Here is a 9,587-nt window from a genome sequence, read left to right on the forward strand (position 1 = left end):
GTGTTATAATGTCATATTGATGACATAAAAAATACAGCATTTATAAATCCCATCTGTACAACATACACGCAGCATTTATTAGTCACTATGAATACAATTTACAATTTAGGCACTTTGCAGACGTTTTTATACAGAGCGACTTAAAAAGTGCCAGATCAGAGTAAGTGGCCTTGTCAACCAGCAACAGGGTAAATGGTTGAGTATGTGCTGCAAAGCAGTCATCATTTTGTTCCATTTCCATTTTTGTTTCATCCTAAGATAAGAATTAAAAGGTGTGTCAAATCAAAATATATATTTCTAATTAATCTGCCTCATGGTGGCACTATACAGGCCGCTTTATGCTTTGGCGTATAACTCTTGAACCATAGCTCATACAGTACTTTCATAGTGCTCACACATTGAAGGGTCTCTAAACAATGCAGAAATAAAAGCAATTTCACTCCGACAAATGCTACAAATGTCATGGTTTGTTGCAGAATGCAGAAACATGAATGTTCCACCAATTTAACTGCAAATGATATGTGAGTCAGGTGACAATGAGCATCAAACAGGGTTTGATATTCTCTATACTATTTGTCTGTAATTGATTTCTGAAATGAGTGGGAGGGGTCAATTTCATACAAAAAAACATATGTAATCATGAACACAACATCCATCCATCAACCCCCAATCGCATACTTAGGGGCCCTCTATAGAGAGCAACTTAAAACGTGAGATAGAGAGAGCGAGAGAGAGCGAGAGAGAGAGAGAGAGAGAGAGAGAGAGAGAGAGAGAGAGAGAGCGAGAAGAGAGAGAGAGAGAGAGAGAGAGAGAGAGAGAGAGAGAGAGAGAGAGAGAGAGAGAGAGAGGAGGGGAGGGGAGGGGGGTAGATAAGATAGAGAAAGAAATCACTCAAGACTCATTTGTTGGAAAGCTTGTACACCTGTCAAGCGTTTGCAATTAGCTGTCAATTACTTGTTCTTGTTGTTGTTTGGGCATCTGTCTATAACCACCCCATTATTAGAGCAGGCATTGACATTGCCGAGTTGGTAATTTCACACGCACGCACGCACGCACGCACGCACGCACGCACGCACGCACGCACACACACACACACACACACACACACACACACACACACACACACACACACACACACACACACACACACACTCTCTCTCTCTCTCTTTCTTCTTTCATCTTTCCACCGACCTCTTTGGGAGTGACAGTTTAACTGGTGTAGATATTGGCTTAACACAGCATGGATGTTACAACGGTGATGGGAGGGGGGGGGGGGTTCTGGCGGTCAAGAATGCCTCCTCTCCAGTTAATTGGTCCTGCTTGTAGCGGGTGCTTGACAGATTGAATTATCAAACTGTCTCCGTTGTCTGCAATCCCCTGCAGTGTCTCCTGGTTGACTATTAACCACTTAAACTCCATATACGTTGTTGTTGTACATCAAATTGAGAAATTAGCTGATCTTTCCGAATGTTCGCATATTTTCACCAACTCTTTGCCTATTTTCATTGCATGTTCTCCTATTATGACAAGCCCAGAATAGGGACGTGAGGGTCCAAGTGGTTAATGACCAACTACATCCTATTCCCCTCTTCAGCTAGCGTCCTCCTCTCCTCTCCTCTCCTCTCCTCTCCTCTCCCTCATAAAGTTCAGAGAACTTCTCCCCACCTGTCATTCTTCAGTCAGCACCCCCATAGCACACCTTTCAACCCAGCTCATTCGCCAGATAAGAAACATCGTAGTTGTACGTTTCTGCAAACCATTGATGGGTAGCATTTCTATGTTTCAAGGCAGGCAGGCTGTCAGCTGTCGTCTCAGGCCGTCATGGAGTCATGTAGTTACGTTGACATGCAATGTTTTAAGAGTAAGAAAAAATACGTCCATCTTCTGCGTATCTAAATTGTGATTTGCAGAAACCTATGATGCCAACAACCCTGTCTGAACCCCACCTGAATCAAAGTCATGCTCAGAAAAGTTTTGAACCAAACTTTTTTTTAAAGGCAAAACAGCGTATCTTAATCTTAATCTTAAACCAATCTTATTTTGCAGTTCGCAATTTAGAGGTCTTTGGGTAGATGACCCTCTCTGTTTTGTTCTCTAGCCAGCGAGCACAGACTCTGACGAGACACTGCAGCCGGCTCCGATGGAGCGGATAATGACAAATCGTAAAACAGGGCTAAACTTTTGTCTCCTCTCATGCTTTTGCTCTGTTGTTAAGACAGGTGATGAAGAATCACCGAGGGCGAAAGAATGCTGGGAGGAGATGACTCATCAACCCTAGTACTGATCATTAGCTTTCATGCCCTGAACGCTCTGCACGGCTTGTAGGCAGATGAATGTCTTCAACAACGGTTCATTTGTATCCACTTTCAACCTGGCGTCCTTATTTTGGGTATGTCAGGTGGGGAAGGAAATCTTTTTTTTTTTAAGAATTTCAGTAATTGTTATATTAATCATTCAAAATATTATTTAAAAAAGCTAAACAAGTCATATGTACAACCCCATAATGTGACACATTTTGAGGTTGTAGATCTGGGGCCCTATTTTCGCCAGTGCCTTACCCATTATCCCTAGACTTCTTTACTTCTTTTACCATTTTTTACAATTTTTAAAAACATTTTCAAATAGTTGAAATAGCCAATCTACAAGCTCACAATGTGTCGATGTAGATCGGCTAGTTGAACTATTTGACTATGATTTTAAAAATAGTAAAAAATTACAAAGAAGTATAGGATAAAAATAGGGCCCCTACTCTTTTCTCTATTTATCTACATCAAATACATTAATTTCCCAAAACAGATAGAGACAAACTGTATATCCTAAAAAAGTATAAACATGTAGTAAAAATAATAAAGGTTTACATAGTGATAAGAGACGATCTGACACGTGTTATAGAGGCTTGACTTGACCTTTGGTTTGCCTCGGGCACAAAACGTTTGAAAACCACTGTGCTCCATCAGTCAATGTCTGACTGATGGAAAATATGCACTTTGTCTGCTTGTCTAGATTGTACATAAACCCCTTTCATGTGCCATTCCAAGTTACATGAATGGAGACTTTGGAGGACAATGACTAGAATACCACAAAAGTGTTGTGTAGCCTTTCGCTTTGGCCATAATTTAGGCATCTCCTTGAATTTCTCCTTTTAAACCCACTGCACACAACCACACCGTTTATCTTTTTTCTTTCAGCAACATGACCACTTTGTTGAGCCAATAATCCATGGAGGGTGAAGTGTATACAGTAAGAAGGCGATTTAAGCCTGGCTTTCTGGTGAGCTCTAGGTTGGGGGATGAGGCTGGTACAGTGTAATGCTAGTCATGGTTCCACCTCCTGCTGTGAGGAAAAAAAAGTAGTGGAGTAGTAGTACTCAACCCCAGTTGAGTCAAAGTAAAGCCTAGATACTCCTGGTCAAATATTACTCAAATACAAGTGAATGTTTCTCAGTCAAATTTTAACTTCAGCTAAAGTACTGGAGTACTTGCTTTTAAAAAAGTATTAAGTATTCAAAAGTATAAATTACAAAGTACAAAACATATCAATACTAGGGAAAATAGTTGATCTACAAGCATGTGATGTAGTGGAGTGAAATTCCCAAGTATCCAAAAAATACTCAAGTGAAGTACTTACTTAAGTACATCAGTACTCGAGTAAATGTACTTTGTTACTGTCCACTGCTGCCTCCTACTGTGAGGAAAAGCAGCAGACTGCCTGCTGGCTGTGTGACAGGCCTGCCATTACTGCCTAATCACCACTCACCACACATGTGGTGCACTTGGATGCACTCGCATAAACACACAAAGTATGCACGGCCTCGTCCACACAAGGTCATCTGTGAATGCAGAAACACAGCGAACGCACAGGTGTGCAAACGTGCATGCACACACAAGTGCATGCATGCGTGTGCGTACACATACGTGCGTAATGCGTATACACAGTACATCACCAATAAAGCACACATAGATGAAACTTAGGCTACTGTAGGCCTGCACACATAGGTATGCGTATTCAAGTCTTTAAAAGTCTTTCTATCGTGTCTTTAATTTTCTTACACTCCATTTTACGTATATTAATTTAACTCAACAGACGCACACGGTATGAAACCAAATGGACCCGTACAGGTCCATTTGGTTGCATCTGCACACTCTTTGAAGTTCGACTAACACTGGGATTTTATGTTGTATGTGACGTCCTCTTTATCACAGACCCAGCCTGTGTTGGCTCTGGGTGGGGGGCATATGTCCAGTTTTTCAGTTTAGTTTTGGCAGTAAAATACATTGACAAGGCAGGTTCGCCGTCAGAAGAGGGCTTGAGCCACCATGAGAGCGCAGTATGGTACGCAGCATGAGAACAGGTTGAACCACTTGAGGACTAGGGTTGAGTTAGGTAGCAATATAAGGTAACTTGGGGGATTGGAATCCAGTTTTGTACCATTCTTCTTGAACATTCTTTACTTATAGATAAGTGGCTTTGAATACAGGCTCTATCGTGGAAATTTTATTCAGACGCGTTCAGAGGAGTTCACTGGATCAATGTACGAAGGAACAATTTTTAAAGATTGATGTAAACTTTGATATTGAGGAGGTGAATGATGACCATTTGAAAACGTCTGAAAAGTAAAGTTGTGGAATATTGGCTTTTGTCAGTTGAAAATGTGGGTAAAATATGGTGATTTCACCTGCAGTTGCCCCAGAGACTTGGCAAAAGGAGCTGTTGATGTTTAAATTGGAACATGACAAAATGATACAGCAGAACCAAGTGAAATGGGAAGTGATCACGGAAGTGATGAGGAGGCAGAATTGGAACCTGAATACTCTAAATTGAAGCTGATAAAAGAGGGAAAGATGTCTGGTCGGGTGCTGTTCAGGAAGAAAGTCCATTTAATGTTGGAACTAACCAGAAATTGCTTCCCAAATTCACAGCAAAGATCCAGACCTGGTTTTCTCTCCGTTTGAGACGTCGACAGAGTCCTGGGGCTGGGAGCACACACTACTGCTACTGTTGTGTCCTCACAGTTAAGTCACTAATATACATATGCAAATATATTTATATACATGCATACCTTTATTGTACATTAAATATAATCCAGATACTAAATTATTATTCTCTCCTCATATCCTGCACATTCCCCAATGCTGTACAGGATTTGGTTGTTCAGTTCAATTGCTGGTGTTTTCATAAGTTCAAACTTTTAAAGAACAGTGTGATAATAGCACTCGAACAACTTAAAAACTGTGTGCCAGATAGTATTGCTACATATATAAATGAACCAAAAATTCAAACGCCTGAAGCAGCAGCAGTTTTGGCCGTTGAGTGAATTGTGACTCATAAAAAAACTAATTTGCGAAGCTGGTGGTAATGCACAGCAGTGTAGTTATTCAACAAACACGGGTGAACATTTTGGGTCACAGGTGAAGTGTTGTTCTTCCAGGCCTGAGTGTATTACTTGGAAGAAGAACTATTCCAGTCAGTCTAATTACCACCAGTGTAAATCCTGAGTTATACTTAGTTGCGCGCCAGTGTCACGCACAGCAAATAGCAGACCCACACACTTACAACGCTTCACAACACGCCATGTTGTGAGCTTGTGGATCTTCAACTGTATTTGCGTTGTGCGACACCACTGCACAACTAAGTACTGTTTAAATCAGGCATAACTCATTCCCTGGCAAAGACATCTTTTAACGTTTGTAAATCAAAAGCCCAGACCGCCAAAGACGTCTTTTGACGCCTGCTGTGTGTTTTTAGTTTTTACACTAGATGGTATCTTCGCTATGATATGAGTGACCATTTCATCCTCAGTCACACACAGATCCAGGAGATCACGTGATCGCAAGATTTCCTCCACCATTCACTTCCTTGTTATTCGATTTGGAAAAACGCCTTTTTCTCGCCTCCCTGGTTTCACTCTGCATTTTTGATGAGACATGCTATATTCAACGGCCTATAACAAGCGAACGGGGGTCGCGATGACATTTATTTTTTTCTCACGGAAGCAGAGAGAAAGCCTCTGTGTTTAGCAACGATCAGGGGATCGATCATACTGGAGATAAATATTCTGTGACTAGTTGAAAAGGTAAGGAAAACGAAGAATCGCTGGCAGTGGCTTTTTATTTATTTATTTACTCTGGCAGTGAATGAATTTTTAAAGGGCACTGGAAAAATGAAAATCTTGCTAGTAGATGAAAGGCAAAAGTTATAGGTAGTGTGCAAGTTAATTAAATGGCTGCCCTGGTTGTTTGTTCAGCCCAGCTGGGGCTCCTAACGGAGTGTCCCTCTGATGCCCGATATCCCACTGGGTGGGATCGAGTCAGAAGACAGGTCATTATCCAGAATTTGTTTATATATTATATTACAATGGTTAACATTGTCTATGTTTGTGCCTGTTTCTGTGTCTGCCTGTTCTGATCTGCTCTCTAAATCGCTCCAAGAGGTATCATGGTTGTGAGGGAGTGAGGGAGAGTAATTGAGTTATGGGTATACTGTAAGGTATACTGTTTGTTGATTATTGGGATTTTATGATCGTCATTGTCATCCAGGACAATAAAATGTGATGACTGCAAGAGTTATGCAGTTTGGATAATGTTTTAAAAAAAGGTAAATCTCTATATAGTATAGAGTGAGGGATCTCCTCCTCTTCCAACTTTTTAGTAAACAGAAAATACATTTAAATGTTCAGGTTGGGATACCAATTTTATCAGATGAGAGAACTTCACGAAGAGCATTTATCAGCATTTTTTTCCCCCCAGTTACAATTTAGCTTCGTTTGAGTTGCAGTACCCATATGGGAATCGGTTGGAATATGTTTTTTTTGTGTTTATCTTTTACCATTCTCAAACTTAAATCTATTGCAATATTGATTGTCCTTTATTTATAGATAACAGGCTCAATTGTGGAGATTGTATGCAGTGTACGAAGGAACAATTATTAGATTGCTGAGAACTTTGATATTGAGGAGGTGACTGATAACCTTTTTTTTTATGTAAAAACTCTTCTGAAAAGGTTTGTCAATTGAAAATGTGGGTAAAAATATGGTGATTTCACCTGCTGTGTGATCCCAGAGACTTTGCAAAGGGAGCTGTTGATGTATAAATTGGAACATGACAAAATTACACAGCAGAACCATGTGAAATTGGAAGTGATGGAAGTGATGACGAGTTGGCAAAATGGGAGCCTGAATATTCTAAATTGAAGCTGATAAATGAGGGAAACATGTCTGGTCGGGGTGCAGTTCAGGAAGAAAGTCAATTTAAGGTTGGAACTAACCAGAAATTGCTTCCCAAGTTCACATAAAAGATCCAGACCAGGTTTGAGGATCACACACTACTGCTACTGTATGTATGTATGTATATGTATATTGTGCTATAACCACGCCCGCTTCTGTGACGAACGCGGAACTGCCTCTCATTTACTAAAAAAACATGGCCCACTCAGAATATAGAGCTATTTAACACTTAAATGCACTTATCCTACCTTTAACAAAGAACAGGCAAAATAAATAAATAAACAAAACAAAAAAACAGAATCCGAGGAACTGCTTAGAAAAAGCACACTCAAACTAGACGGAGACAAAACTGGTACTCACAGGAACTTAGTTTTACAAACTGGTTGGAAAACACTGGAAACAGAGGCTACACTGTATACAGTATTACAGTATGTATACACACAATCAACACATGATTGGCTGGAGCCAACAGGACACAGGTGAAGGATATTAAGAATAAGCGCAGCGTGAACAGACAAGACAGGGAACAGCTACCTGTCACAACAAAATAAAATGTCACAAGTAGGAGACAGATCATGGCAGTGTGTGGTCTTATTGGTGTTCGTTCTTGTGCTGATCAGTGATCACCCAATCAAATCCATATGTAGGCCTTACATTTGACAAATGCACTGATTGTGAGCGCGTGGGCGAGGATGAGGTTTGTCTTAAAATGGCAAGCGTGGGCGTCACTCTGCTACTGTAGATAAGACATTGACAGATGTGAAAATGAAGCAGCTCACAGACGGATGGCAGAACACTGTGTTGAGATAAACGTGTGGAAAAGAGGCGGAGAGAGTGAAAGAGAGTGAACGAGACGGAAAATGTGTACGATCAAAAGGGAGATAGGGTGAAAAGGAGAGAGGGAAAGAGAAGTTCACGACAGAAAAGCTGCATGTGTGGGGAAGACAGAGAGAGAGAGAGACTTGGTCTTGTGTGGCTCTTGCACACTGTATCTGTTTTGTTGTGTTTCGTTTTATCTGTCATCCGTAAAAAATCATCACCCTGCACACTGAGTCCGTATTTTACGTATCTGTTTGTATCACCGGTCAATCACAGTTTACGGTTTGAAATGTGAGTCAGGGTTTGCCCAACATTCACTCCCAGAGTCCCCGACTAAAAGGAAAACTGTTTCACACGAAGAGCAGGACCCTCTCTTGTTGCGAATGATTGGTTTGGATGTGGTCCTACTGTAGTTAGTTGTTTGTTGTTCTTTCTGTCTCTTTTCTATTTCCTATTTATTTTAGAAATACAGAACCTATGAACCAAAAAAAAAACAATGTTGGTGTGACTAATTCAGGGATTTGCTGAAAAATATATATTGGACAAGCATATATTATCAACTGCAAAGTGTAATTTTAGTCTGCAGTCTTTTGGCTTGTGCCAGCGCATTGCGTGCCTGCGACTGGTATTGCTACATCTCTTGAGCTGAGGTACAAGAGCATTGGAATTGGCTACTGGTGTATATCATTCAGATTATGCCTGAATGATTAGTCCATACATAGCCTCGCAGGACGCCTATCCAATAGCCTGAAGGACTGATTGCTCTGTTATTATTAATTCACAAAGATAACATTGTTGACCCATGAAACTATTTTGGAATTGAGATCCATGGCCTAATGGCAGCCTGAAAGGGGAATTTGCCATCAGCCTAGTAGGTTGAGAGATTAGCTGTGGACACACACACACACACACACACACACACAGACACGCACACGCACACGCACACGCACACGCACACGCACACGCACACGCACACGCACACACACCAAATATGTGCCCAAGTTCACGAGTAGGCCTACTGTATATTTGCCCACACATTTGCATTCACACTCCCTACATGCACACACCCGTGCACATCCAAAGGCACACACACACACACACACACACACACACACACACACACACACACACACACACACACACACACACACACACACACACACACACACACACACACACACACACACACACACACACACACACACACACACACACACACACACACACACACACACACACGCTAGCAGGGTTGTCTTTCAGAAAGTAGGGCAGTAAGAGTTGTGAGGGTCCTTTTCATTTCATACAGACAGCTCCCAGACCCCAGATATACTGAACTCCCACGAGGCCTTATTACCACAGATATACAGCCAGACTGCAGCAGAGAGAGAGGGAGAGAGGGAGGAGGAGGAGAGAGAGAGAGAGAGAGAGAGAGAGAGAGAGAGAGAGAGAGAGAGAGAGAGAGAGAGAGAGAGGGGGGGGGGGGGGGGGGGGGGGGGGGGAGGGAAAGAGAGAATTGAATACTTTATCAAAATTTCAAGATGTTACA

The sequence above is a fragment of the Gymnoscopelus microlampas genome, assembly GCF_963454915.1.
Source record: "Gymnoscopelus microlampas genome assembly, chromosome: 10".
NCBI classification, from domain to species: Eukaryota; Metazoa; Chordata; class Actinopteri; order Myctophiformes; family Myctophidae; genus Gymnoscopelus; species Gymnoscopelus microlampas.